Below are 27,133 nucleotides of genomic sequence, written 5' to 3'. Positions count from 1 at the left end.
TTAGAGATTGGCTAATGTTGAGGTTCTATTTAGCTCTTTGCTTATTGTATCTATTTTTCTTGGAGTTTTAATTTGTCAGGGCTGGTTTACTAGGTCTGAACACATGGTTCTTGCAGTGCTCATAAAACATAAAAACATAAAACATGAAATGATGATTTTTTTTACAATTTCTATGACTTCCAGGTAGAATATTTGTTGTGTACCTCTTTAAGCATCATGTACCCTTTGAAGCAGACATATTGTCACAAGTCAGCATCTTATTAGCTAGAGTCTACTCAACTAGAGTTGAGTAATAGGTATCCAGTAAGAAGAATTGATCCCCACACTGTTGCTAGCAGCGTATAACGATCAAAATCTATGGGCTATAGGTACTGATTTTATATCTTGTGACTGCTGCCACCCTTTGTAATGTGCAGCTTAGTCAGCAACACTAGATGTGGTTCTGTGGAAGGAACAGACCTGAGTAAAGAACTATCGGGAAACCGAGTTGCAGAGGCATCACAAACCCCTTCTTGACCTAGTCAGTGTATTCTAAAGACATGGAAAGCACAATGGTTGGTGCCAGTTTGGTTTCAGGAGTGGCCTGAAGAGTAACACGTGCTCAGCCCAGCAGTATTATGGGCTCAAGTCCATTTTCTGTATGGGTTTACTCCCTAAGACGTTACTTTTCCCAAGCCACTAACAAGACTGTTAGTTTGTGGGCATCAAGATTTTTCCACACCCAAAGGTGGGTCATATTTGGCACTCATTCTGAGGTAAAGCATCAATTTCCTCTTTGCCTGACTTAATTTTAAAGATTCCATTGATATAAATTGTGCAATTTGCCCCAGGATTGCCCTGCACTTTTGTACATATTTTCCTTTGTAATAGTAACAAGTCTACCACAAATATGTTTGAAGCAATGAATATTCATCCTAACATTGGAGGAATTCAGTCATGAGCCCAACTGTCACAATAGCCAGACATGTCATTTTGTACGTTGCTTAGTTTTTAACACTCTTCTAAAATGGCATTTTAATGCTCACTAGAATTCAGCAAATATTTAAGCAGTGAGCTGTTTACAAAAATAATTAAGAGGTGACAACAGATTGCAATATGCTGTGAAAATAATCTCATAAATAATTACAGTTCTGTGTATTTGATTGGTTTTTTTTTAGCTTTAATCGTGTTTGGCAGAATTTCAAACAAAGAACTTATTGTGGCGAGGTATCTGCCTTCTCTGCAGCAAAAAGACAACATACACTGGAAAACACACTTCACAGAATAATCATATGATTTATTGAATATGACTAGCTTGCTCTTGTCTTTGTACTGTTGATGGGTTAAAGTGATGAAATGATATTCAGATTTTTTTTTTAACTTTCTAAAACAGACACGACCAAAACAGCAAAATCAGATAAACAATTACGTTATGAAAATATTTCTGTTAAAAATATATAGTACACTTTTTCCTAGCAGTTCTAATGCTGTGGTATAAGATCCTTAGGGAGGGAAGCAGAAGAAAAATTGGCATTTGATGAGACTTGAAAGCATTCTGTGATTTTGTTAATACACATGAGATTCTTGCCAATGCGGACTGTAAACCACTGATAAAAAGACTGGCGACACAATGAATTCTCCCAGAGCATTCTTTCAAACTGCTGTACCACTCAGACCTCGGGGATTATCATAAAAATTTCAGTTCTGTGCCATTGGAAGAATGCTTTTGTCTTCCATATATTTTAAGTGTTCAGCACAAATGATCAGAAGTTAACTCTTTTAAGTTTTTTTCACAAATAATCAAAAAGGGTTGTTATGTCTGTTTGCATGAGGTACAATTTGCATTTTTTCATTATGTGACCATAGCATTATAATCTCAAATGTGCTTAGTACAATTCAGGATCACGGTGGATGGAATCTACTGAGCAACATAAGCATCTGGGTGTCAGTTCATGGAAGGCTCACTTATGAAGGGTCAGTTTGAAATGACCAGTTAACCTAAAGCTTGACAAGAATGTGCAAATTCTAGACTTATTAGAGCATGGGATTAGAAAAATGGACATTGGATTTATTAAGCTGCTTCACTGAGCAATGTGCCACTCTATGTTATCTTTAGTACTACAGGTATAACAATTACTGGAATATAAAATGTGATTAAAACCATAAAAAATAAATAAATAAAAGATCTAACATGTGACTATGGTTGTATAAACTTTTAATGTGTTGAAAATTGCGGATTCCAATTTGGATTAAGTCTTTTTAAACTCGGCTTAGTATGTAGTTGGAGTGAATGTGCTGCTACAAAATCTTGGGAGGGAGACTATGTAGACAAGATTTGATCTTCTCGGAAGACAATCTGACATCCCGCAAGAGACACTTTAACATCACGTGAGACAAGGCAGTGAGACAAAATTTAAAACAAGTTCACAGACATCTATCCTAGCAGTTGTTGGCATGCTTCTGGCAGACACGCTTCATGTGCTCCCAGCTCTTAAAACAATGACAAGCAACAAGGATGACACGCAGCTCGCCAGCAGATGATCCGAGTACATCTCCTTAGCGTGCTTTCAGCCGCCAAACCTTCAGAACACTACCGGCAGAGACGCGAAGTGGAAAAAGGACAGCTGCTGTACAGGATTTGAAATGATTGACATGCAGTGCAACAAGCAGAATACGCAGCTGGCCAGCAACAGCAGCAAGACAGCAGCTGAACCGATCGCATCTCTTTAGCGTGCGTTCAGCCGCCCCCCTTTACAATGCGAGCAGTGTTATACGTCCTGTGAGAAAGAAATTTAACCATGCCCGGGACCGGAAATAAAAGACAAGAATTGTTTTTACAAAAGATTTAAAATAAAAGTGAAAATAATGCATATGTAATAATTCTCTTTAAATTGTATATCCGGTAAACCAAACCCAGGAGTGGCAAGTGAAGCGAGGAGGGGCGATATTTTGTGGCCATCAAGGAGGCGCTCCAGCTCCCCAAACACCTGACACACACAGGATTGGGCACAAAGTGTTTTTATTATGAGAAACTCTTTTCAGGCACTCTTCTCTTCCCACGCCACAACCCCATTATAGATAAAAGCACAAGCATACAGCAATGCTTTTCTTCTCTCTCTCTCTCTCTCTCTCTCTCTCTCTCTCTTTGTCACAGCCCCTACTCCTCCACAAAAGCTTTTTCCTCCTTTCTCCCAACTCTGGCTCCCGGAGCTATAGCAAGCAGCTCCTTTTATACTGTCCTCAGAAGTACTTCCAGTGTTCGCAAAGCTTGGCCCTAAAACACCCCTTGGTGTCACCCACGCAAATAAACAGGGCTGAGCCGGCAAACTCCAAGCCCCATGAAGCCTAGTCCTATGGTGTAGGTCAGCATATTACATTCAAAGGTCTGATCACACTCTGAGTTTGTGGTAGTCGGCCAGTCAGCAAACATCCGCCTCAGTTGCAAGAAGCAGATCATAGATATGTAATATAGTAACTGCAAAATAATATAAAGAGTACACAGCACGTGTTTTGGAGGTAACCATTCAAATAATCAGATTGTGTTCAGACCTAGGGATATAATATTTCGATTTACACCCTGTCAAGAAAGGAAACAAGCTGCCTGAGGTTCAATAAGCCCCAGTTAGGGCAAAACACATATCACATGCTCTTTGTGTTATTTGGCAGTTACTATATAATATATGTATATAATTTTTTTTTCAATTAATCCTAGTGAACCTTCAGGAAAATTCATTATTGGAAACATATAGGCCAAAACACAAATAAGACCTACTTGGACCACATCTGCAGATTGAACACTAACAGTTTTGATGGACCTACATAAAAGCCCTGACCTCAGGGTAACTGAAGCAGTGGGGGATCACTTGGACAGGAAAAAATAACAAAAAACTTCCAAACTCATAACAAGAGCATTTGGAAATCCTGCAAGAACCTTGGAAAAGCACTAGTACCACAGCACTACTTGAATGAAAAAATACACAGCAATGTACCAAATTGCTTTAGTTTTGCTTTCAATGTTAGGCCAAGCAAAATACTGACTTTTTTATTATTTTTTTAAGATATTGTTGTAGCTTCAATTTTGGTTATATGTATTGTAATGTCAAGCAGTGGTTTCGTAAGCAATCAAGCATTTATTGCATAGTTAATTAAATAGCTTTAAAAATATTTTCTTGTGCAGCCTAGGACTACTGCAAAATATTGTAATTTAAGTGTGGCATAGCAGATAGGATAATCAACCATAAGCTGGCTATACTGCCCCCAAGGACACAGGCAAAATGCCAAAGTGGCATAAATAAATTATAAAGGGTGACTTTATCAGGCAAAAATAAGCCGCAGGGAGGGATACACAAGAGGGAGAACTCAAAAGTACACAATATGTGGCCAGGAGTTGTTACCACTATTGGCATTTTCTCCCCATGCTTCAGTTTCCTTTTAAGCAGATGGCCAGGATCCTTACAGGGAGTCAGGTAAGGTAAACAAACCCAACAAACATTTTAAAAGGACACTCTCCCATGAGTGAAAGGTGGCCTTCAGAGGCAGAGTGAAGGATAAGGCTGTGCAAAGGGTTGTCAAATAAGCTACCTGAACTTGCATTTAGGATCTCCAACACCCATTATAACAGACCCAAGGCTGTATGTTGTTTTGTTCTGTGTGTTTTCTCTCTCTTTTAAACATCCTTCTTATTTTGTATGCTAAAAGATCCTTTTCCTATTTTGGTTGTTGGGATTAGGGTGGAAGACAAATTTACCCCCGGTTGCAAGTTCAAAATATGGTCACCAGCAAATGAAAAGAAAAAAAAATAAAGTAAAAAAAATAACAGCAGTTGTTGCTCTCTTAACTTTCAAGATAATTATTTCTATATGTCTACATACTGCCGTCTAAGAGTCTTGAAAGTTTTGAATTGGCACAGTTATTCAGCTATTTAGCAATAATGAAAAGGAAAGCATGAGTCATCATATATTTTAAAAAGCTTTAGTGGAAAGGAGAGTGCTTTCCAAACAAATTTGGGCAAGATGCTTAAGATATAGTTCCAAAAGGCAAACACTTGTGGTTTGCTTAAAACAAAAGCATCTGAAAAAGTGCCTAGGAAAACAATGTGATACTGTATATCCTGATATGGCATAAGGTATATTCAGTGAATGAAACTGCAGTAAACGTTAACTCTGCCTTGCCAGAATTTGTTCTCAATGATAAAATGATCCATTTATTCATTTTCATATTTGCTTCGTTCAGTACAGGGTCATAGGGATTAGAATGTTTGCTTGTGTAGTGTTTGGGCACTCCATACTGTCAGGTGGATTAGTGACTGTAAATTTGTCCAATGTGAGAGAATCAACCTTAGGAAAAGTTGCTTTTTTATTTGACTAGCTATGTTGATTCTGGAAATTTGTTTATTAAAGTGATTTCCATGTTGCTGCTATAACCCATAAATTTAATCTGTTCTGTCCCCTCACAGAATCCATTAGAAAATGCTTGCTTGAAACATATTATTACATCCATTGAATCCCAATTTTCTTCAAAATCTGTTATAGCTCATTTTTACTTAAGCACAGCCTGAGAAGTTTAGATCACTTATTGAAATCACCAGCAGCAGATCCCATATTTCGCTGGCCTCACATATACAACATGACAAACCAATTACTATAACAACAACCTGTGGTTGGTAGCCAAGAAAACCTGAAAGCATCTTTATCTGTAATTTTCTATCTTTATTAGCATGGACTGTGGAGTTATTAAGTGCAGTATTAGCCTAATCCAATCCAATTGGTTATTTGATGGAAGCTGTTTCAAGATTATTATTATTCCTCAGACTCCTCGCTTTATAATGTAAATCTCATGGTGGTTTCACTTTCTGATCATCAAGCCATGCTAGCTCAATTGCATCTTTCACAACTTCATTTGCTTGCATTGCACTTGCAATTTAACACCTCGAAGCTCTGAAATTCATTTTAGGTAAACTTATGGCTATCACAAACAAATCAAATTTTGCTGATGATCTTGCATATATTTAGCTGACAGTTAAGTGAGTTATTCATGACTTTACAGTTTCCTTTGATTTTGGAGTGGTTTGAGCACACAGTTAGAATCATGCTTTTCATGCTTTGGAACATAAATGCCCATGTATAGTTTTCACAGAGTATGAACTACAAATCATCAAGATTTAAATTGAATTCCCTACTATTAAAATTTTAAAATTCATCACATCCAGACACATTAATTACTTTCTAGTCCAAGATGTCCTATACATTACTGGCATGGAACTGTACTGGTATAAAGCTTTTATAACCCTCCCAGCTACCACAGATAAGTTGGAAAGTCTCAATAATAACCGCGTATAAATTAATAGCCATGGTTAGGTGTTAAATTCTGAACCAATTTCTGAGATCTCCAATCCTAACACTTCTTCATAGAGAACCTACTCATTCTTTATTGTCTGCAGAAGATGCTGTTCTGTTTCATAATCCAGTTTTACAATTTCAACAAAAAAGCCTTTAAAGTTAATGAAATTTGGGTAGTTCCCTGGGCTCAATGGACCTGTAGAGATTTTTCAAGCGTTCTGGAAGCTTTATATTGATGCTCTCTTTATGCAACCATTTATATTGATGCACAACTTGACCATCTCTGACACTACTATGAATTCTGAAATAAATTCAGCTCTGATTACCCTCATTGATAAGCAAAACAAAAACCGAGTGGAATGTGCTACTATCCCATATCATTAATAAGACCATTGACAAAGCTGGAGGTGAAGAGATTAAAATCAACTATTCATATACTGATCCGCTACAACTAGACCGGTTTTTATCAAGCATCAAAAAATGTCCATCAGCTCTATATTCTAGAAGTGGCCCCAACCCTAACAGAACCAGCAGTTCTTATAGCTTTAGATGTCAAGAAGTTCTATGACCACGTCTTAGAGCTTTCTTTGGCACATTATGAGTTAAATTTGATTTGGAGATAGTTACACTTAAATGATTAAAACTTCTTACTCCTCCCAAACAGCATTGGTACTTAGAAAACTTTTTAAAACTTTAGGGGTGCCACAGAGGGCTATGTCATTCCTTTTTACTCTTCAACCTGCCAAATCGATTGATGTCACTGTTCCCACTCATAAACTAATTTCTCTTTTATGACTTATGGCTCTTTTCATAAAATATTTCTATGCTGATAATATTTTACTCTTCCTTGAATAACCTCCTATGGCCAATCTCCTTCCATTTCACCTTATGTATACCCACAGAGCTTGTTCTATCACCATCTTAATATGCATTTCAATTAAATATTTATAATTCACACATCTGCCCTTCCACAAAAGATGGTCACATCAAGACTGCATTGGAAGAGTTATGAGGATTGTGGAAGCTGGCCAGGACACAGACAGGCGGACATGTTCACATCACCCACAACACGTTTATTATACATTATTTACAGCACACACAAACCCCACAAGTCCCCAAAGTCCTGGCCAAAACAACACTGCCTTGCTTCATCAGGCAGCCTCTTTCTCTTCTCCAGAGATCCATTCTACTCCACTCCTGACTCTTGCCATTGTCTGAAGAGAGGCGGCCCTTTTTATAAGTACCCGGATATGCTCCAGGTGTGTTCCAGCAACCTCCCACCGACACGACCCAGTGTGGCAGAAGTGCCGGCTGCATCCCTGGAAGCACTCCGGGTGTCCCTACTCTTCTTCCCCCCAGCACTTCCAGGTGTGGTGGAAGTGCTAAGGTCTAGGGTCTCCAAGGCATTGGGGTGCCTCCTGGCGGTGACCACGGGCTCCTACAGGCTGGAGCCTCAAAGCTCTGTACCTGTGGCCCCCAAAGGTACCAGGGTGGTGGCCCCCACATGGTCTGGGGAAGGCGCATATATACAGTACAGGCCAAAAGTTTGGACACACCTCCTCATTCAATGTGTTTTCTTTATTTTCATGACCATTTACATTGGTAGATTCTCACTGAAGGCATCAAAACTATGAATGAACACATGTGGAGTTATGTACTTAACAAAAAAAGGTGAAATAACTGAAAACATGTTTTATATTCTAGTTTCTTCAAAATAGCCACCCTTTGCTCAGATTACTGCTTTGCACACTCTTGGCATTCTCTCAATGAGCTTCAACAGGTAGTCACCATGTGTTCATTCATAGTTTTGATGCCTTCAGTGAGAATCTACCAATGTAAATGGTCATGAAAATAAAGAAAACACATTGAATGAGGAGGTGTGTCCAAACTTTTGGCCTGTACTGTATGTATATATATATATATATATACTGCTCAAAAGAATTAAAGGAACACTTTTTAATCAGAGTATAGCATAAAGTCAATGAAACTTATGGGATGTTAATCTGGTCAGTTAAGTAGCAGAGGGGGTTGTTAATCAGTTTCACCTGCTGTGGTGTTAATGAAATTAACAACAGATGCACTAGAGGGGCAACAATGAGATGACCCCCAAAACAGGAATGGTTTAACAAGTGGAGGCCACTGACATTTTTCCCTCCTCATCTTTTCTGACTGTTTCTTCACTAGTTTTGCATTTGGCTACAGTCAGTGTCACTACTGGTAGCATGAGGCGATACCTGGACCCTACAGAGGTTGCACAGGTAGTCCAACTTCTCCAGGATGGCATATCAATATGTGTCATTGCCAGAAGGTTTGCTGTGTCTCCCTGCACAGTCTCAAGGGCATGGAGGAAATTCTAGGAGACAAGCAGATACTCTAGGAGAGCTGGAGAGGGCCATAGAAGGTCCATAACCCATCAGCAGGACCAGTATCTGCTCCTTTGGGCAAGGAGGAACAGGATGAGCACTGCCAAAGCCCTACAAAATGACCTCCAGCAGGCCACTGGTGTGAATGTCTCTGACCAAACAACCAGAAAGACTTCATGAGGGTGACCCAAGGGCCCCATGTCCTCTAATGGGCCCTGAGCTCACTGCCCAGCAGCATGCAGCTCGATTGGTATTCGCCATAGAATACCAGAATTGGCAGATGCACCACTGGTGCCCTGTGCTTTTTACAGATGAGAGCAGGTTAACCTGAGCACGTGACAGAAGTGAAAGGATCTGGAGAAGCCATGGAGAACATTATGCTGCCTGTAACATCATTCAGCATGAGCAGTTTGGTGGTGGGTTAATGATTGTCTGGGGAGGCATATCCATGGAGGGTCACACAGACCGCTAAAGGCTTGACAAAGGCACCTTGGCTGCCATTAGGTATCAGGATGAAATCCTTGGACCCATTGTCAGACTCTATGCTGGTACAGTGGCTCCTGGTGCACGACAATTCCTGGCCTCATGTGGTGAGAGTATGCAGGCAGTTCCTGGAGGATGAAGGAATTGATACCATTGACTGGCCACCACACTTTCCTGACCTAAATCCAATAGAACACCTCTGGGACATTATGTTTTGGTCCATCCAATGCCACCAGGTTGTGCCTCAGACTGTCCAGGAGCTCAGTGATGCCCTGGTCCAGATCTGGGAGGAGATACCCCACAACACCATCTGTCATCTCATTAGAAGCATGCACCGATGTTGTCAGGCATGTATACAAGAACACAGGGGCCATACAAAGTGCTGCGTACAATTTTGAGTTGCTGCAATTAAATTTTGGCAAAATGGACTAGCCTGCCACATAATATTTTCACTCTGATTTTTGGGGCGTCTTTGAATTCAGGGCTCTGTAGGTTGATCATTTTCATTTCCATCAAACGATGTGGCATCCAGGAGGATTTCTTTTTCCCATTGAGATCTGATGTGTTTTCAAAGTGTTCCTTTAATTTTTTTGAGCAGTTTATATATATATTATATATATATATATATATATATATATATATATATATATATATATATATATATATATATTCATGGCATTCGTAGTCTGAATCACAATTTGATTGCATGGGTCACGCTTGTGGTTGGTCAGCAAGTCAGTTAACATCTGCCACGGTGCCCTCTTTCAGTTGTGAGAAGCAGATCACAGAATGGTTGAAATAGTTTACTGTCAAATAATGCAAAGAGTATGCAACACGTGTTTCGCCCTAATTCTGGGCTCATCAGGCGTTCACACTCACTACACCCCCTCAGATGTCCAAAAACACACTCGTTTAATAATTCCTTTCAGCACACAGCACCTCACAATGTCCAAATCAGACAAATACTCAGTCTCTTCTTTCCTCTTCTGTCGCATTCACTCCTCCTCACACAAGCTCCGTTCTCTTCCACCTGACTCCAGCTCGACTAATGGAGTCAGACGGCCCCTTTTATAACACCCAGGATGCGCTCCAGGGGCCTCATGTATAAACGGTGCGTACGCACAGAAATGTTGCGTAAGAACTTTTCCACGTTCAAATCGCGATGTATAAAACCTACACTTGGCGTAAAGCCACGCACTTTTCCACGGTACCTCATGCCTTGTCGTACGCAAGTTCTCCGCTCGGTTTTGCAAACTGGAGGCACCCAGCGTCAAAGCAGTGCTACTGTTCTTGTGTGATTACTCATTATTTTCATGACGCGGCTTTATAAATACACAGAAACTAACCGCATATTGTTTATTAGTGTAATGCATCTGATTGTAATTAACTCCTAACAATATAATGGTCCAGGGAACAGCCATAGTATTCCAAATACTATAACTGCTTTCACTTCTCCTTCTTCTTCTTCTTTCAGCTCCTCCCGTTAGGAGTTGCCACAGCGGATCATCTTTTTCCATATTACTCTCACTGCACGACTCAGAGTATTTATATCACTGTATCTGAGTGTGAATCACAGCAGCAGCTGATCGGAAAGAGAATTATTGGTATACAGCTTTAAGGATACGCTGTCTCAGCCACTGCAAAATGTTTTAAAGCCTTTCCTGTACAGACCTCGCGGTTCAGAAACAGTTTCATCCCAAGAACTTTAAATGCACTCAATCAATTGCTCCTTGTAGAACGGTTTGTACTTATAAGTACAATCACCCCACTGTAAACTTGCACTACAGTTATAATATCTCACAACCTGGGCCACTTTATAAAGCGCGTATTTACATATGATGACGATATCATTTTTAAGGTGAAATGCAGCAAAATATGTTTGTTAAATTATACACATAAAACTTTAACTTCATTTAAATAATCTATATTCTTCACTGGGAGTGTTGTGAAGGATAGAATAATTAAACATGTACTACGAAGATATTTCAATGTTCTTTAAACGTTTTGAAGAATCGGCGCTAAGCTTAAAGATGGCTTAACGTCTATTACAGAGCTGATTGTATGGCGATCGGTTACTTGGGGAAAGAAAAGCAAGGACTCTTGGGGCGGCCACGCCAATATATATTGAATATAAAACTGAAAGAGAAAATAACAACACGGCTAAAAACGCAGTGACAAATTTCGACAAAAGATAAATGCTTGTCATGAGCATGAGGCTCATGAAACACATGTTTAATAATGTGCTTTAGCTCCTATCATCATGAAAATGACATCACGTATACATCTTAGTATTTTAGTTATTCAGAGAGCTGTAATATCACTAATGTAATGGACTCTGTGTCCAGTTGGAGGAAGAGAGCCAGTTTAAGATGCAAGTAGTGATTCACACACATAGATCACATACGAGTAGAAGATCAAATACAAAACAAAGCATTTAACGTGCTACTTTAATTACGATGTGATTTGAGAAACTGGTTAATTAAACGATTTTAAGATGAAGTTTATAATGTTCTACTAAATGACAAAATAAACTACGTGATTAAAGTGGAAATGTCGAGATTGAAGTTGACCTTTCGTGCTTTTTCCCCACCGTGTCCCTTTTTTCTCTGTACCCTAATAAACTTTCATATGACACTCAGACAGTGGGCTTACAACTCTTTCTTTTCACGGCAACTTTGATATGTGACTTCTTTTTTATTTCCGGCACTGTGTGATTTTGTGAATGTGACCTTTCAAGTTTCTCCAACACGCTATGTCACTTGATCTACTTCCTTTTGTTGATTATATCACGGTTTATTTGAACAAATAGTATGTTTTTCCTTTGCCTCCACTTGGTATTCGCTGAAATTCTTATATTTTCACCGTGCTTTTCCCATTGTCTTTTCACAGAAGGCTGCGCTTAAGGGCGATTTATATTGATTTGCATATTCAAAGAGGCATAATTCTGGGAGGATTTGAGGCGTTACAAAATGCGCGTGCACGAAGCGTTAGTTTTCACGCTGATCGGATTTATGTAGCAGAAGAACGTGGAAGTTGGAGTACGCACAGATTCCTGCATCTTGTTTTTTTTGTGCGTAAGCACATTTCGGCTTTTGTGCTTACGCCATTTTATAGTGCGAGTTCTACGCACGCCGTTATACATGAGGCCCCAGGTGCTTTGTGATGATTTTTCGCTGGCACTTCCTGGTGCGGCAGAAGTGTCACATGAGCACTCGGAACTACTCCGGGTGTGCCTGGAATCTCTTCCAGCAGGCCTTCAAAGCAGGGTGTATGTGTTGCAATCCAAGGCTCTATACTCCCCCGGAGTAAAGTTTCTAAGCTCTGATCCTGTGGCCCTCATGTGTATATACAGTATATATCCATCCATCCATCCATCCATATTCTAACCCGCTGAATCAAAACACAGGGTCACGGGGGTCCACTGGAGCCAATCCCAGCCAACACAGAGCACAAGGCAGGAACCAATCCTGGGCAGGGTGTCAACCCACCGCAGGACACACACAAACACACCCACACACCAAGCACACACTAGGGCCAATTTAGGATCGTCAGTCCACCTAACCTGCATGTCTTTGGACTGTGGGAGGAAACTGGAGCACCCAGAGGAAACCCACACAAACACAGGGAGAACATGCAAACTCGACGCAGGGAGGACCCAGGAAGTGAACCCGGGTCTCCTTACTGCGAGGCAGCAGCGCTACCCACTGCGACACCATGCCGCCCAATGTAGTATTTTTCATGGAAATTTTGGAGTTCTGTTGGTGTAGATTTCATTTAGCAAAAATTTCAAGAAAGCTCAATTTTAAAAATGCATCATTATTTAATACTAGTGACATCTCCTTGAAAGTATTACTTAAGCTTCTTCAGCTAGGCTTTCAGTCTTAGATGAGGAAAACGCTTTTCATCATATACAAATGAGCTCACAAGTGGGTCACGTCTGTGAAGCTTTCAGGTGACTGCTGGCAGACTAAATCGCAGACATTTTTGTGAACCTAAAATAGTGCGTTACAAAGAAGTTTTCTGACATATGAAACAAATATTAAAGAAGTATATCTAGCCATTATTACAAGTTTTAAGAAAAGACATTTCAAAACATAGCCTTTCAGTATTGATAGTCGGAAATAGTAGTAAATCTTTCAGGTATTATTTGTCAGTCAGTGGGAAAGAGGGTACTATATACCTTGAACTACATTTTCATTCTCTAAATACCCAAGAGGATGCTACAATATTTTGAATTTACTGTTATTTTCCTAGGTAAATCTCCAGCTCTTATGCACCCAAAAAGAAATCAGCACTTGTCTCAGAAGTACCGCATGGTCCAATGACACAATAACTCAAAAGACTCAATAGATAAGGTGTTTGTGAAGGGTTCAATCAGTAGAGATTTGAACACATACATATTGATTAAGCTGAAATGTCTGAACCCAAGAAGCTGCAGTATGATCCTAATATATTTGCTGTCCTACTTAGATATTCCTTCACCCCATTTAGCTCAAAGGGGAGTTACTGCAAATGTCGATTTAATGCGATGGAAAGCTTTATAAAAATGTGCATTTAATATAGCCAGTACAAGACATACTTAGAAATGTGCACTTAGATTGGCAGTTTTAATGCTTAATATTATATACTTCTATATAGGTCAAAAAAAGTAAATATCCTAAAAATGTAACATGGATATTGCTTATCTTGTGATTTGTTAAATGTTACTCCATTTGTAATATGTTTTAACTTTTAAAAATAAGTTAAGGGCAGCATGGAAAAAAAAAGTTTGGATAATTACATTTTGGTTATGTAAATCAAACTGATATGAACATTACTCTTTCGGTGGCTTTTAAATTAATATTCAAAAACATGTAAGTGTGAACTTTCAAAATAATTAAATTATAATGCATATGTTATAAATTATAATCTAATGCATCTTTTGGGAGAGAGATAGAGAGAGAGACCAACAAACTAAAAATTGATTTACTAGAATGGCAATGAAAACTAGTAGAGTGATGATGTATTTTGCCTTGTGATCAAAGACTTAAGAAGCATAATTGGAAAAAAACAGAAATCAAAATAGGAGAAGTGCAATATGGGGAAGTGTAGTCAGTTTTCATGTTTATTATGAGAGAATAAGTAGACTTATTCTTTTAGGAAACATTACCATGAATCCCAAAGGTGACAGACTGGTGCCTTTCAGTGGCCCTTGCCTTGCTCTCAGTTCTGTCCAGTCAGGTTTCAGCCTCTATAATTCTGAAATGCATAAACAGGCACAGCAAATGAGTAGATGACTCAATGTTGTTGAAGAGACTTTGCACCTTATTCTTTGTCTTTTAAAATACTCTATTAAAGGTCAGTTTTACATGCGTCATCAGAGTTGCAGAAAGCAAAACTAACTTCAACAAGATCTTTGCATGTAACTCTTTCCCATTTCAGATTTTTTGAGTAACTGGTGTAATTCATTGGTTGAAATATTATTATGAGATTTTGACATGCCTGCTTTTTGAATCAGACAAACTGTTTTGCATGAAATGCCTTTACATTAAAGAACAACTTGTAGGTCACTACAATTATTAAGTCCTCATAAAGTGTTCATCCACTTTAATAAGCTTCAATTTGTGTAAAAAGTAGAGGCACTAGTTTCCTTTTGAATTGATGCTCTGGATGTTTCTTTTCCATTTGCCCGGTTGTCTATGTTGATATCATATTAGAATCTTCTTTACACTGTTATTTTTGTATAATTATATCTCATCCACTGACATTGTCTTTATCTGAATAAGTCTGTATTCATCTTTCTGTTTTTTGCACTAATGTTAACTCTTTCTTAAAATATATACGTGCCCTGTAAGTTATTGTAAAAAGTAAGAACCAATGTCTTTAAACGAAATACACCAAGGAAATTAAATTCTTGTACGCAAGTGAACATAGCAAACTAACGATGGTTTGTGACTATGAGCATGATTGTACAGTAGATAATGTCATGGTCTGCAGCACTAATTCTCTTGATTGAAAATCAAGCTGTCACAAGATATATTTATCTTCTTCCATTGCAATATTTTAATAATATACACACTGAAATCAGAATGTGTAATTTTCATTCAGTTAGGAATAAATGGCAAAAAAATGTTACGAAATGTTTGCATTTAGGTTAAAATGAGGGGCAGACTAATCAAATGGCATGAAGAAGATAACCTTACTTGGCTGTCCAAAAATGTAAAGAATTTGATTAAACCTTTGTGCCAAGAAGAATACTATTTTGTGTACTAGAATGGGGGTGTAGAGGGTGAAGCTGGTGCTATTTATTCTTTTGCTCTACATTACATATAAAGCATTAAGTCTTTGGCTAATGTAACAGCCCTAGGACAAAAGTTGTTCAGGTTCCAAGAGGTTTTGGATCTCGGGGACCGGAAACATTTCCCAGATGAGAGTTTAGAAAACAGATGGTGACCAGGCCGGGTGGGATCAGCAACAAATTTTCCTGATTAATGCTTTTCTAGTGTTGTAAAGATTTGAAAGCAGAGAAGACAGCAGCAGTGACTTTCGCTGCAGTGGAGATGACATTTTGCAATTCACTACTGATGCACTGCTGAAGCAGACTGTGACAGGATTTCTCAATAAAGTCTCTGTAAAACTGGGCCAGTATTCACTGAGTGATATGAAGTTCTTCAATTAGCAAAGGATATAAAAGGGTTGCATTTGAATGGTGGAAACAATTTATTTACAAAACATACTTCGTATGTGCAAGATGATTTACGGGAATGTCTCAACCTGTTAGCCATTATGTTCAACACACAAAAACCAACAAGCAACAGTATAATTTAAAACTTGGACACACATTTTGCAAGGAATATATGATACCACATTCCGTATTTTGTCCTTCAGGTCATTGATATTATGAACATTACACACAAGGTGTAGTCGAGGTAAAAATAATTCATTAGTGTTAACACAAGTTAAATTCACCCTGTACATTCTCTACTGCACTTACATGGTTAAGATCTTTATATGATTATCCCTTATATATATATACTGTATATATAAAATCAACTCGATATATATAAAATCCTAAGCCTAAAAGTGCAACGGGGACGTTTTTATGTCACGTTTTTTTGTCACGCTTTAAATTCGGCTTATTTTAAAACATACATATATATGTTTGGTATCATTCTTTTCAAAATTTATCAAACTTTAATGTTAGATTATCAGATTCTTATTCCGTTTTTAAATTAAAAACTAAAAAATATCAAGAACTCACTGTGGAATAGCAGGTCCGCGGCTTAAAAAAAATATAGTCAGTTATTTAAATCCAGTTAGCCGTATGCGTCTCCGTGGGCACAACTGCACAACTGCGGGGAGTTGGTGAGGTAATTGGGGCGAGATCGTTCTCAATTGCTTAGGGCCGCAACGATTATTCGATGTAATCGACAACGTCGACTACAAAAAATCGTCGACACAGATTTTTTTATTGTCGACGTGTCATAAACAGAACCTTCAATAGCGGCTCCAGTCAGAAAAACCCACATTAGTTTTTGTAACTGCAATGCACTACATGAACGTCTGGGGGCATTGTCGTTTGTTATTGTTTGTCAAGACTGAACACAATCCTACCAACGCAAGCATCCTGGAGCTGTGATGCTGCCGTCTCTCGAGAGGTTTAAGCGAGTAAAGTTAATGTCACGTGTTAACGTTTATGTTTGTACTACAATGTGTATATCAAATTTTCGACAATAATAGTTAACCCTTAAACTGACACATACTTGGGGGATAATACACCCCTGGACGCCAAATACTTTTTAGCTGCACTTTTTAAGTAGCCTAAATGTCACAATTCACAAAGAAAATGTGAAATTTTAATGGAACACGTATTTTTTCATGCAAAGAGCATCACAATTACTGCAACACTGAACATTTTACACACTGCAAATTAACTGTAAAAACTACTGCAACAATCTATTATTATATGCTTAAAGTGCAACTGAAGCTATTGATGAAATTCAGTAAATTACCGAGCCAACTGCGCTTGAAATGGCTGCACGCAAACACACAGAAGTAAAAGCTGATGATTGCAGGCTCATCTAGTGCAGCGGCTGAATCCCAGAGACAGTGGTGCTGCAGATCTGCCGGGGCCGGCAGTGGTCGTGAGCTGGCTGCTCAACGAATATATGGCACTGACTTATCAGCTCCAGCGTGCTGGAAAATTGCTCTGTGAAGCAAATGTAGCCAGTTGGGGGTTTCAATGAATGTACGTCGCCGAATATACTCGCCCCCTGCGTGCTGGCAAATTGCACTGAGACAAAACTATAGCCGGTTGCAGTATTCAATAAAAACAGTATAGCGTGCTGGCAAATTGCACTGAGAAACAACTTTAGCCAGTTGTGGAGTTCAATGAATGTACGTCACCGAACGTATGTTGCCGCATATACGTGGCTTCGGCGTGCTTCCAAATTAAACTGGAAACTGACTCGAAACTAGCCAGTTGCAGCGTTCAACAAAAGTACTTTTCCGAATATACTCAGCTCCTGCGTGTTGGCAGTAATGAGCTTGTTACATATTTAAGTCCGTTATTTTTTTTTATTTTGGCATAATATAGTCCATGATGTGATAAACTACATCAGAGTGTGATGATTAAAATATCTTTCTCTGTCTGCAAAATCATTCTTGTGCATTCCTGCTACCTCTACTCCCTCTGAGCGTCTCTTCAAAGCAACTGGGAACATTGTCTCAAAGAAGAGAGCCAGCCTCACACCAGAGCATGTCAAAATGCTCACGTTCCTGCACTGCAATCAGGAATATATGCATTGAATCTTTTATAAACTGTATATTATTGTTTTATTTTATTTGAATTGAAGCTTTATTCAAACTTTTGGACTTTAAGACACACCAGTGGCCATTTTTTGATTAAGTTAAAAGCATTTTTTTTGTTTTAAAGACTATGTGCACTTTAGTTTGTATTGTTTAATGTATTTCTTTTTTATTGTGATGGTCACACTAATATAAAACATCTGATTACTTTCAAATTCATATGTTTCACTGGTTGTTATTTTAATTAGATTATTATTAATTTTAAATGTGTTAATGCAGAGTGACATTCACAGGTGGACAGAAATGAGCAGATGAGGTAAGACATGCACTGGAGTCTAGAACAGGATGTGCAACCACAGGTCATAGGCATCAAAATAGTCAGGCATGAAATAATCGTGACTAATCGGAAAAAAATAGCGATTGTCAACTACCAAAATAATCATTAGTTGCAGCCCTACAATTGCTTCATCGGCTTACTGCAGCGTGTGATTAAGGCTCTGCACCCACGGAGATGTATATTTACGGGCCGGTACAAGGAGAGAGGAGGGAAAAAGAGACAGGATAGAATGGGAGTGAAGATGGAGATTAAAAAAGCATGAAAGGCAGTGAAGGGCAAGATGATCCAAACATCTGGATGGTGAAGGTAGCATGAGCTGGGGCTCCATGAGGGAGCTCAGGCTATGGCGCTCTAGGGGATGGTTCTCTCCACTGAATAATTGAGTAGAGTGGGGCAAGCAGGACTGAAGACCTCCCAATGGATTCGAGGGGTGACCAAGTGAGCGTGAAGGAAGATGGGAGGTGAGCTGACCTCGGATGGTCTGGCTGTACAATGTGGAGGCAGCCAAGACGAGGGTTGGCTGAAAGGAGTTTTGTGGCTGCTGAGTCTCTGCCGGCTCCTCGAGGGATGGGTGAGCCGGGGAGACAGAAGAAGGTGGGCTGAGATTGTGTGAAGAGCGAGACTGCATTTTTAACCTCTATTTTAGCGGACTTATTTATTATGGATTTTATCCCCACTTTCACTGGTTTTATTGATTTACTAGCAAAATACCCGCACTTCGCAGCGGAGAAGTAGTGTGTTAAAGAAGTAAAGAAAAAGAAAAGGAAACATTTTAAAAATAACGTAACATGATTGTCAAAGTAATTGTTTTGTGTATTTGGCGTCAGCGTCACGAAGTTGTTTTCGTCTAGCTGCATCAGAAATTGTACCACAATGTCCGGCACGCCTCCCTTTTAGTTTTTTCTCACAGCTTGGATTGGTGCGGTCATAATCAGTTTGAGTCTACATATATATATATATATATATATATATATATATATATATATATATACATACATACATATATATATATACATATACACATACGTATCTTCATATATATACTGTCACACACGTGCGCATGGGAGGCAGTTAAAGGGCTTGAGTGAAGGCAGTTCGGAGGCATGCCGGGATGTGGCAGAGTACACTGACTCTTTTTCTCCCTTGCCTGTAGACCATTCCCGGGGGAGTCCACCTGGCTCTCTTGACATCACTTCCGGGACCGAGCCAATGGAAGTCAACCTCACCAACTCCAGCCCCTCTGATGTTACATCCGGCTGTGATCCAATGGTTGAAGACCACGTGCTCGATCCTTATGACCTCACTTCCTGTCTTCCCCTTTAAAAACCTGCCCTTTTCCCTTTTCCCTCAGTCTTGTTTTGGACTCCGTTGTATGCACTTCAGTGCTGGTTATTGTGACAAAAACGACTTTTGCAGCCGGGATACCATATTACACGGATGGCTGCCCAAAACCTTTATCTGTTCATGTCTCGTTATTGTGACAATACATATATACATATCTATATACAGTACATATCTATATATACACATATACATATATATATATATATATATATATACATATATATATATATATATATATATACATACCTATCTACATTATATATACACACACACAAATTATATATATGTGTGTGTGTGTGTATATACTGTATAATGTAGATAGGTGTGTGTATGTATATATACTGTATATATATATAAATATATATATATATATACATACATACATACAGGTATATATATGTATGTGTCTATATGTGTGTGTATAGCTTTGGTCACTGAGTGCAAGGGAAAAAAAATAAAATGTAGTCTATAAGTTATTAAACAGTAAAACATTAACGTTTTAAGAAGTAAAGATACATTGAACACCACTGGAGTGGTTTCGGGAAAGCTACATTTTAAAGCCGGTATAACATAACAGGTAAGTAGTACTAACAGCAGCTAAAATGTATATGGATCATCTCTCGGTAGTAGATCCCTTTTGAAAGGCGCTACACGACGGCTGTGGTATAGAAATTACATTTTCTATGTGAATGTCCAAATTTCTGCCTCTGGTAATGTGCCTTACCGGCATTACCAGCAATTAAAGAAAATTAGTTTTGTGTCCTCTGCAGTGTTAAGAGAGAAAGGCTTTGGTTTGGGATAAAAGGAAAAAAGGTGTAAAGAAAGGAAACTTGCCTTTTTCTTTTATATAGTGTAGAGAGGTCTTAAGCTGACGATATGAGCGTCGCAGTGGGTCTCGTGTAGACTGGAGAGACGGCCCTGCCATTAACTGGCCGGGATGGCACTGTCGGAACAAATTTATGTTTAGAATGTTTAGAACAAATCACAGTACAGAAACTGCACTCGTTAAAGTAGTAAATGATTTGCGGGTAAATGCAGACAGAGGCCATTTATCTGTTCTCATTCTCTTAGATCTGAGTACTGCATTTGACACCATTGATCATAATATTCTTAGAAATCTCCATAGTCAATGGGTGGGCCTCTCTGGCAGTGTCTTAAATTGGTTTGAATCCTACCTGACAGGGAGAAAATTCTTTGTTAGCTGTGGTAATTACAACTCAAAGACACATGATATCCGATAAGGTGTTCCACAAGGATCTATCCTGGGTCCGCTGTTCTTCTCAATCTACTTGCTTCCATTAGGTCAGATTATCTCGGGGCACAACGTGAGTTTCTACAGCTATGCTGATGACACACAGCTGTACTTATCAATAGCACCTGATGACCCCGATTCTCTTGATTCACTGTCTTGAGTCACACAATGTCTGACTTGTATCTCAGAATGGATGAATAGTAACTTTCTGAAGTTAAATAAAGAGAAAACTGAAATCTTAGTGATTGGCAATAATGGATACAATGAGGCTATTAGAAATAAACTGGATACATTAGGATTAAAAGTCAAGACGGAGGTAAAAAGCTTAGGGGTAATTGTTGACTGTAATCTGAATTTTAAATCGCATATTAATCAGATCACTAGGACAGCATTTTGAGGAGTGGGAGCTGGCCGTCTGCCTGTGGTCTGGAGTGGTGGGTTGCTTTGCTCTACGTTGGACGGGGGTGCCTGCTCACTATTACCCCTGCGGGCGGGGCTAACTCTGGCGTCCAGGAATGGCTGTACCTCAGGTACGGCAGCACCGGGACCAGAGTTAGGTAGGGTGTGTGTGGGGAGTGTGAATGGGTGTCTGGCGTACATCCTTGTAAGTCTTGGGTTGTATGTGTATGTGAGAGCATGAGGGAGGGAGTGTATGACTGTGTTTGTGTGTGACTGTATATGTCAGGTGGGGTTTTGGACTCCTCCCCTCTCCTGGGACATCTGGCAATACTACAACATCTTTGCCTACCCTCCCCTGCCTTAAGCATCTGTCTGGTCGCTCCCGGTGGCTGCCTGGTGGGATCTGGTTCCCTGGGCTCTGTTGGATCCTCGGCGGGGTGGGTCGCCCTTGGGTCCCCGGGCTGCTGGGTTCGGGCCCGGCCGACTCGGGAGAGCGGCTGCGGCGGGCCTGAGGGCTTGCCGTTGATATCTCCGGGACTCTGCCGGCTGCTGGTTGTGACCCCGGGGTGATCCTCTCGCCTCTCGGGTGGGGTTGGGGCTTCTCTGGTGACGGCCTCCCTGGGGTCTCAGCGCTCTGGGGTGACCTCTGGATCTCTCGGCTTGGAACTCCCTCCATCTTCCGCCGCGTTTTGGGGGCAGGTCTGTGGCCCTTCACACTCACTATTGGATGCTCCTATAGAGAAACCTTACACATACAAGCGTCGTGCGCGCACAGGTGCTCACATGGTGATTTCATAAGTATGACTTGGACATCTTCAGCACATGATCTAAGGTTGTGGTGGCCCTAAATGCCTCAGTAATAATTACTGTATGATTGTCAGCAAACATTTTTACTTTTATATATCTTCATGTAGCTGATGCAGCAATGTTTTTGTCTTGTGGTTTGTTTGTTTTTTTTCCCCCCCTCTCTTTCTGCAGGTCTAAAAGCGGATTCTGGTTCATTTATTGTTTATTCTATATGAAACCTACCCCTCCCCCTTTACCTCCATCTCTTCCTTCTCTCTCTTCTTTTTCTTTCACTTTTGTCTCCGTGTCCGGTTCGAATCTTAAAAACATCTAAAAATATTTTTAATAAAGTTTTGGTATCAGGCGTGACGTCAGCAGAAGCTGTAATGCTCCACCTGAGAGAAAAACTGTAAGGCTAGTCGCCAGCATTCAGACATCAATTCTGATTGCTTCACAGCCGAACAGGACACGGTAAAAAACTAGGACAGCATTTTTTCACTTAAGAAACATAGCTAAAGCTAGACCTCTTATATCACTGAAAGATGCTGAGAAAATAGTTCATTCGTTTGTTTTCAGTCGACTAGATTACTGTAACGCACTCCTCTCAGGACTACCCAAAAAAGACATAAATCGACTGCAACTAGTGCAGAATGGAGCTGCTCGAATCCTAACTAGGAAAAGAAAATCCGAGCACATCTCTCCAGTTTTGATGTCACTACACTAGTTACCTGTGTCATTCAGGATTGACTTTAAAATTCTGCTTATGGTTTATAAAGCCTTAAATAATCTCGCTCCATCTTATATATCGGAATGTCTGACACCTTATATTCCAAATCGTAACCTTAGATCCTCAAATGAGTATCTCCTTAAAATTCCAAGAGAAAACTTAAAAGAAGTGGTGAGGCGGCCTTCTGCTGCTATGCACCTAAAATCTGGAATAGCCTGCCAATAGGAATTCGCCAGGCTAATACAGTGGAACACCCGAGCAAGTTCACCTGAGGTAAAGCCAGCAGCTGACCAGTAGAAATAACCGGCAGTGAGAAATTAAAGTCGATCGCTCAGCTGGTGGTGGAAACTTAAAGCGACGGTGATTCAGCTGAACACGGAAAGCGCCGAAGCACCTATAAAAACGGCAAAGATGACTTCAACATTTAATGTAAGTTCTATCTGCTCTCTGCCCATTGAGGGCACGTTTATATGTTGTGTGTCCTGCAGTATGTACAGCTCAGGTTTTCCGGCCGACAGTGCAGATAGCTTCACCTGCCAAAAATGTTTAGTTAATTTAGAGTTGGTCGGGAAAATACGCAAATTGGAGGACCGCGTTAGGAATCTGATAGCGATTAGGCAAACCGAAAATTGGATTGACTCGGTTTGTTTAGACAATTCGGCTACATCTGATTCGGCTTCAGTCTCTCCAGGTCCCACTGTAGTCAGTGCGAGGCCGAAATCAGCAGCACCAATTCAGCCACAGGGCGAGTGGGTAACAGTAAGACGGGGGTCTAAGAATCCAAAATTTAGTCCCCCAGCACTCAGGTCACCAATTCGGACCCAGAACAGATTCTCAGCTCTCCAGGCCTGTGGAAACTGAGAATAATAAAGTGCTCATAATTGGCGATTCCATAGTGCGGAATGTTAGAATTCCAAACTATGTTAAACCAGCAGTTAATGTTAAGTGCCTTGCAGGGGCCAAGATTTCTGGCATAAAGGCCGCATTGGACCGTGTTGCCGACGATGAAGTATCTACCTTATTGCTGCATGTCGGCACTAATGATATTTATTTACAGCAATCTGAGGTATTAAAGCGAACTTCATCTCTATGCACCAAAGCTAAAACAAAATGTCGGAATTTAATTGTATCTGGTCCCTTACCAAGATTATATAGAGGGATGTGATTTATAGCAGATTGCATTCCTTTCACTGCTGGCTAGAAACCTGGTGTGCAAATAAAAGCATAGCATTTGTGAACAATTGGGATGATTTTTGGGAAAGGCCTGGATTTTTCAGAAGAGATGGTCTTCATCCTAACTGGAGGGATCTTATGTATTATCCCAAAATATGGCAGCAAAACTGCCTGGTTGACTGATTAGAGCACCATCCAGGCCGCAGTCATGTGATCTTAAATCACAGGCTGTTCTTTATCCCACCTGTTATTTTCCTGAAGCTGTTACCCATAATCCCTGTTGTGGGGCATCCAGTAAATTTAGTCTTGATACAAACCATAAATTAATTGATAACCAAAAATAAGGTGTATAATTAGACCAAGGGATAAAACCAGACACTCCACCAGGGGCATCTGTAATAGAAATTTAATTCAAATTAAAACAAAAAATATATCAGCAGTTCAGAAAGAACCATGCAGTTTTAAATGCTGTTTATTGAACATTCGCTCTCTTGGCACTAAAGCTGTTTTGGTAAATGATATAATATTAAGTACAAAATCTGATCTGTGTCTTCTTACTGAAACCTGGCTTAGTAAATGTGACACTGTTCCCTAGCTGAGGCGTCACCAGATGGATACTCGTTCCTTCATAAGTCTAGAGATTCTGGTCGAGGAGGAGGCCTTGGAATAATTCATTGTAACAAAATGCAAATCACTCCTAAAAATTTAGGCAACTTTACATCCTTTGAGGCATTCATTTTAAATATTAAAACAGATTCCAACACAATTATAGTGCTAGTCTACAGACCACCAGGGCCATATTCATTGTTCATGACTGAATTTAGCAACCTTCTGTCTGATTTGGCTATAAATTATGATCACGTAGTTCTGATGGGGATTTTAATGTACACATTGATGTGGAAACTGACACTTTTAGCAAATGTTTTACTTATTTGTTAAATTCAGTAGGATTTTGTCAGATTGTCAAAGGTCCAACTCATAATCATAACCATACATTAGATTTAATTATAACTTACAAAGTTGAAATTCAAAATTTAAATATTACTCCATTAAATGTAGTTATTTCCGATCACTTCTTAATTACGTTTGATTTAGTTCTGCCCATGCCAGCACTCGCAGATTAAAACAAAGACAGTGCGACATCTAGATTGTAATTCTGCTTCAAAATTTATAGATACCTTGAGTAAGTCGAGTGTAATTGTGGAAAACCATTTAGATCAGTTAACATCAAATGTAAACGTGGAAAACAATTTAGATCAGCTAATATCACATTATAATGTGACCTTGAGAGATGCTCTGAACACAGTGGCTCCCCTAAAAACAAAAGTGATCAAAGCACATAGAAACTCTCCCTGGTTTAATGAAAATACTCGAGCTCTTAAATTAGAGTGTCGAAAACTGGAGCGCAGATGGAGAACAACAAAGCTACATGTCTTTCAAATTGCATGGACAGAGAGTGTAATAAATATAAAAAGCCCTCTTTAAAGCTCGCTCAGAATACTATTCTACATTAATAGATAGCAATAATAAAAATCCTAGGGTACTTTTTAGAGCAGTGGCTAAATTAACAAATGGGAATTCAGATCAACAGTGCAAAATACCAACAGATATTAGCAGTACAGACTTTATGAACTTCTTCAATGAGAAAATTAAAAATATAAGATCCCAGATCTCAGCATCACAGTACAAACCAAATACTAGCTTAGCAGACCCTACCACATTGCATTCAGCACTTTAATAATTTTAATCCTGTAACTCACCAGGAAGTCTTAACTTTAATTACTAAAATGAAGCCCACTACTTGTTCCCTAGATCCAGTGCCAACAAAACTAGTAAAAGTGCAATGGATGTTCTTGCAGCCTATTCTAACATTATCAATAGTTCATTACTGCATGGCACCGTACCTGATGCACTAAAAGTGTCAGTCATTAAACCTTTACTTAAAAAGTCAGACCTAGACCCACACATACTAAATAACTATAGGCCTATTTCAAATTTACCATTTCTCTCTAAAATACTAGAGAAAGTAGTCGCCAGTCAGCTTCAGTCACACCTTACGCATTACAATTTATTTGAGAAATTCCAGTCTGGCTTTCGCACTGGTCATAGTACAGAAACGGCACTAACACGGGTTGTAAATGACATTCTGATATCCTCTGATGAAGGAAATTCCACTGTAATTATGTTGTTGGACTTAAGTGCAGCATTTGACACCATTGACCATTCTATTTTACTGCACAGGCTAGAAAGCGATGTTGGGCTTACAGGCCCGTGCTCGCTTGGTTCAGTTCTTATTTATCAAATCGATTCCAGTATGTACAGAAATGTGCAGACAGTACTCCATCATTATACACAGAAGTTCAATATGGTGTCCGCAGGGCTCAGTACTGGGACCTTTACTGTTTTCACTTTACATGCTTCCACTGGGATCTCTCATTAGGAAACATAATGTTAATTTTCACTCGTATGCAGATGACACCCAGTTATACCTTTCATTTAAATCAAATGAAGTTTCTCCGATGTTGTCTTTAATTAGTTGTGTTAGTGAATTAAAGGAATGGATGAATGAGAACTACTTGTCTTTAAATACAGATAAAACAGAGATGTTAATTGTTGGAGGGAATGACGCTGATCACAGCAATATTTTGTCGTCATTTAACTCAGTTGGAATCCCAATTAATTTTACTGAATCAGCCCGCAATCTAGGAGTTATCTTTGACTCTAGCATGTCATTTAAAGCGCATATTACAAAGTCGTCCAAAACATGTTTTTTCCATCTTAAAAATGTTAGGAAATTAAGGTGCTTTCTAAATAAACAGGATTGTGAGAAATTAATTCATGCATTTATCTCTAGTAGGATTGACTACTGCAATGCGGTGTTCACTGGCTGTTCAAACTGTTCTCTATACAGCCTCCAGTTAATCCAAAATGCCACTGCAAGAATTATTACAAGAACAAGAAAATATGAACATATAACCCCAGTTCTTAAATCTTTACACTGGCTCCCAGTTAAGTTTAGGGCAGATTTCAAAATCCTCCTTTTAACATATAAAGCATTAAATGGCCAAGGTCCGGCTTACTTGTCTGAACTTATCATGACTTACAAACCTGAGCGCACATTAAGATCTCAAGATGCCAGTCTGTGAATCTCCCCCACAGTTTTGA

The sequence above is a fragment of the Polypterus senegalus genome, chromosome 4 (genome assembly GCF_016835505.1).
Source record: "Polypterus senegalus isolate Bchr_013 chromosome 4, ASM1683550v1, whole genome shotgun sequence".
NCBI lineage: Eukaryota > Metazoa > Chordata > Cladistia > Polypteriformes > Polypteridae > Polypterus > Polypterus senegalus.
Note: the sequence above shows the minus strand (reverse complement) of the source record.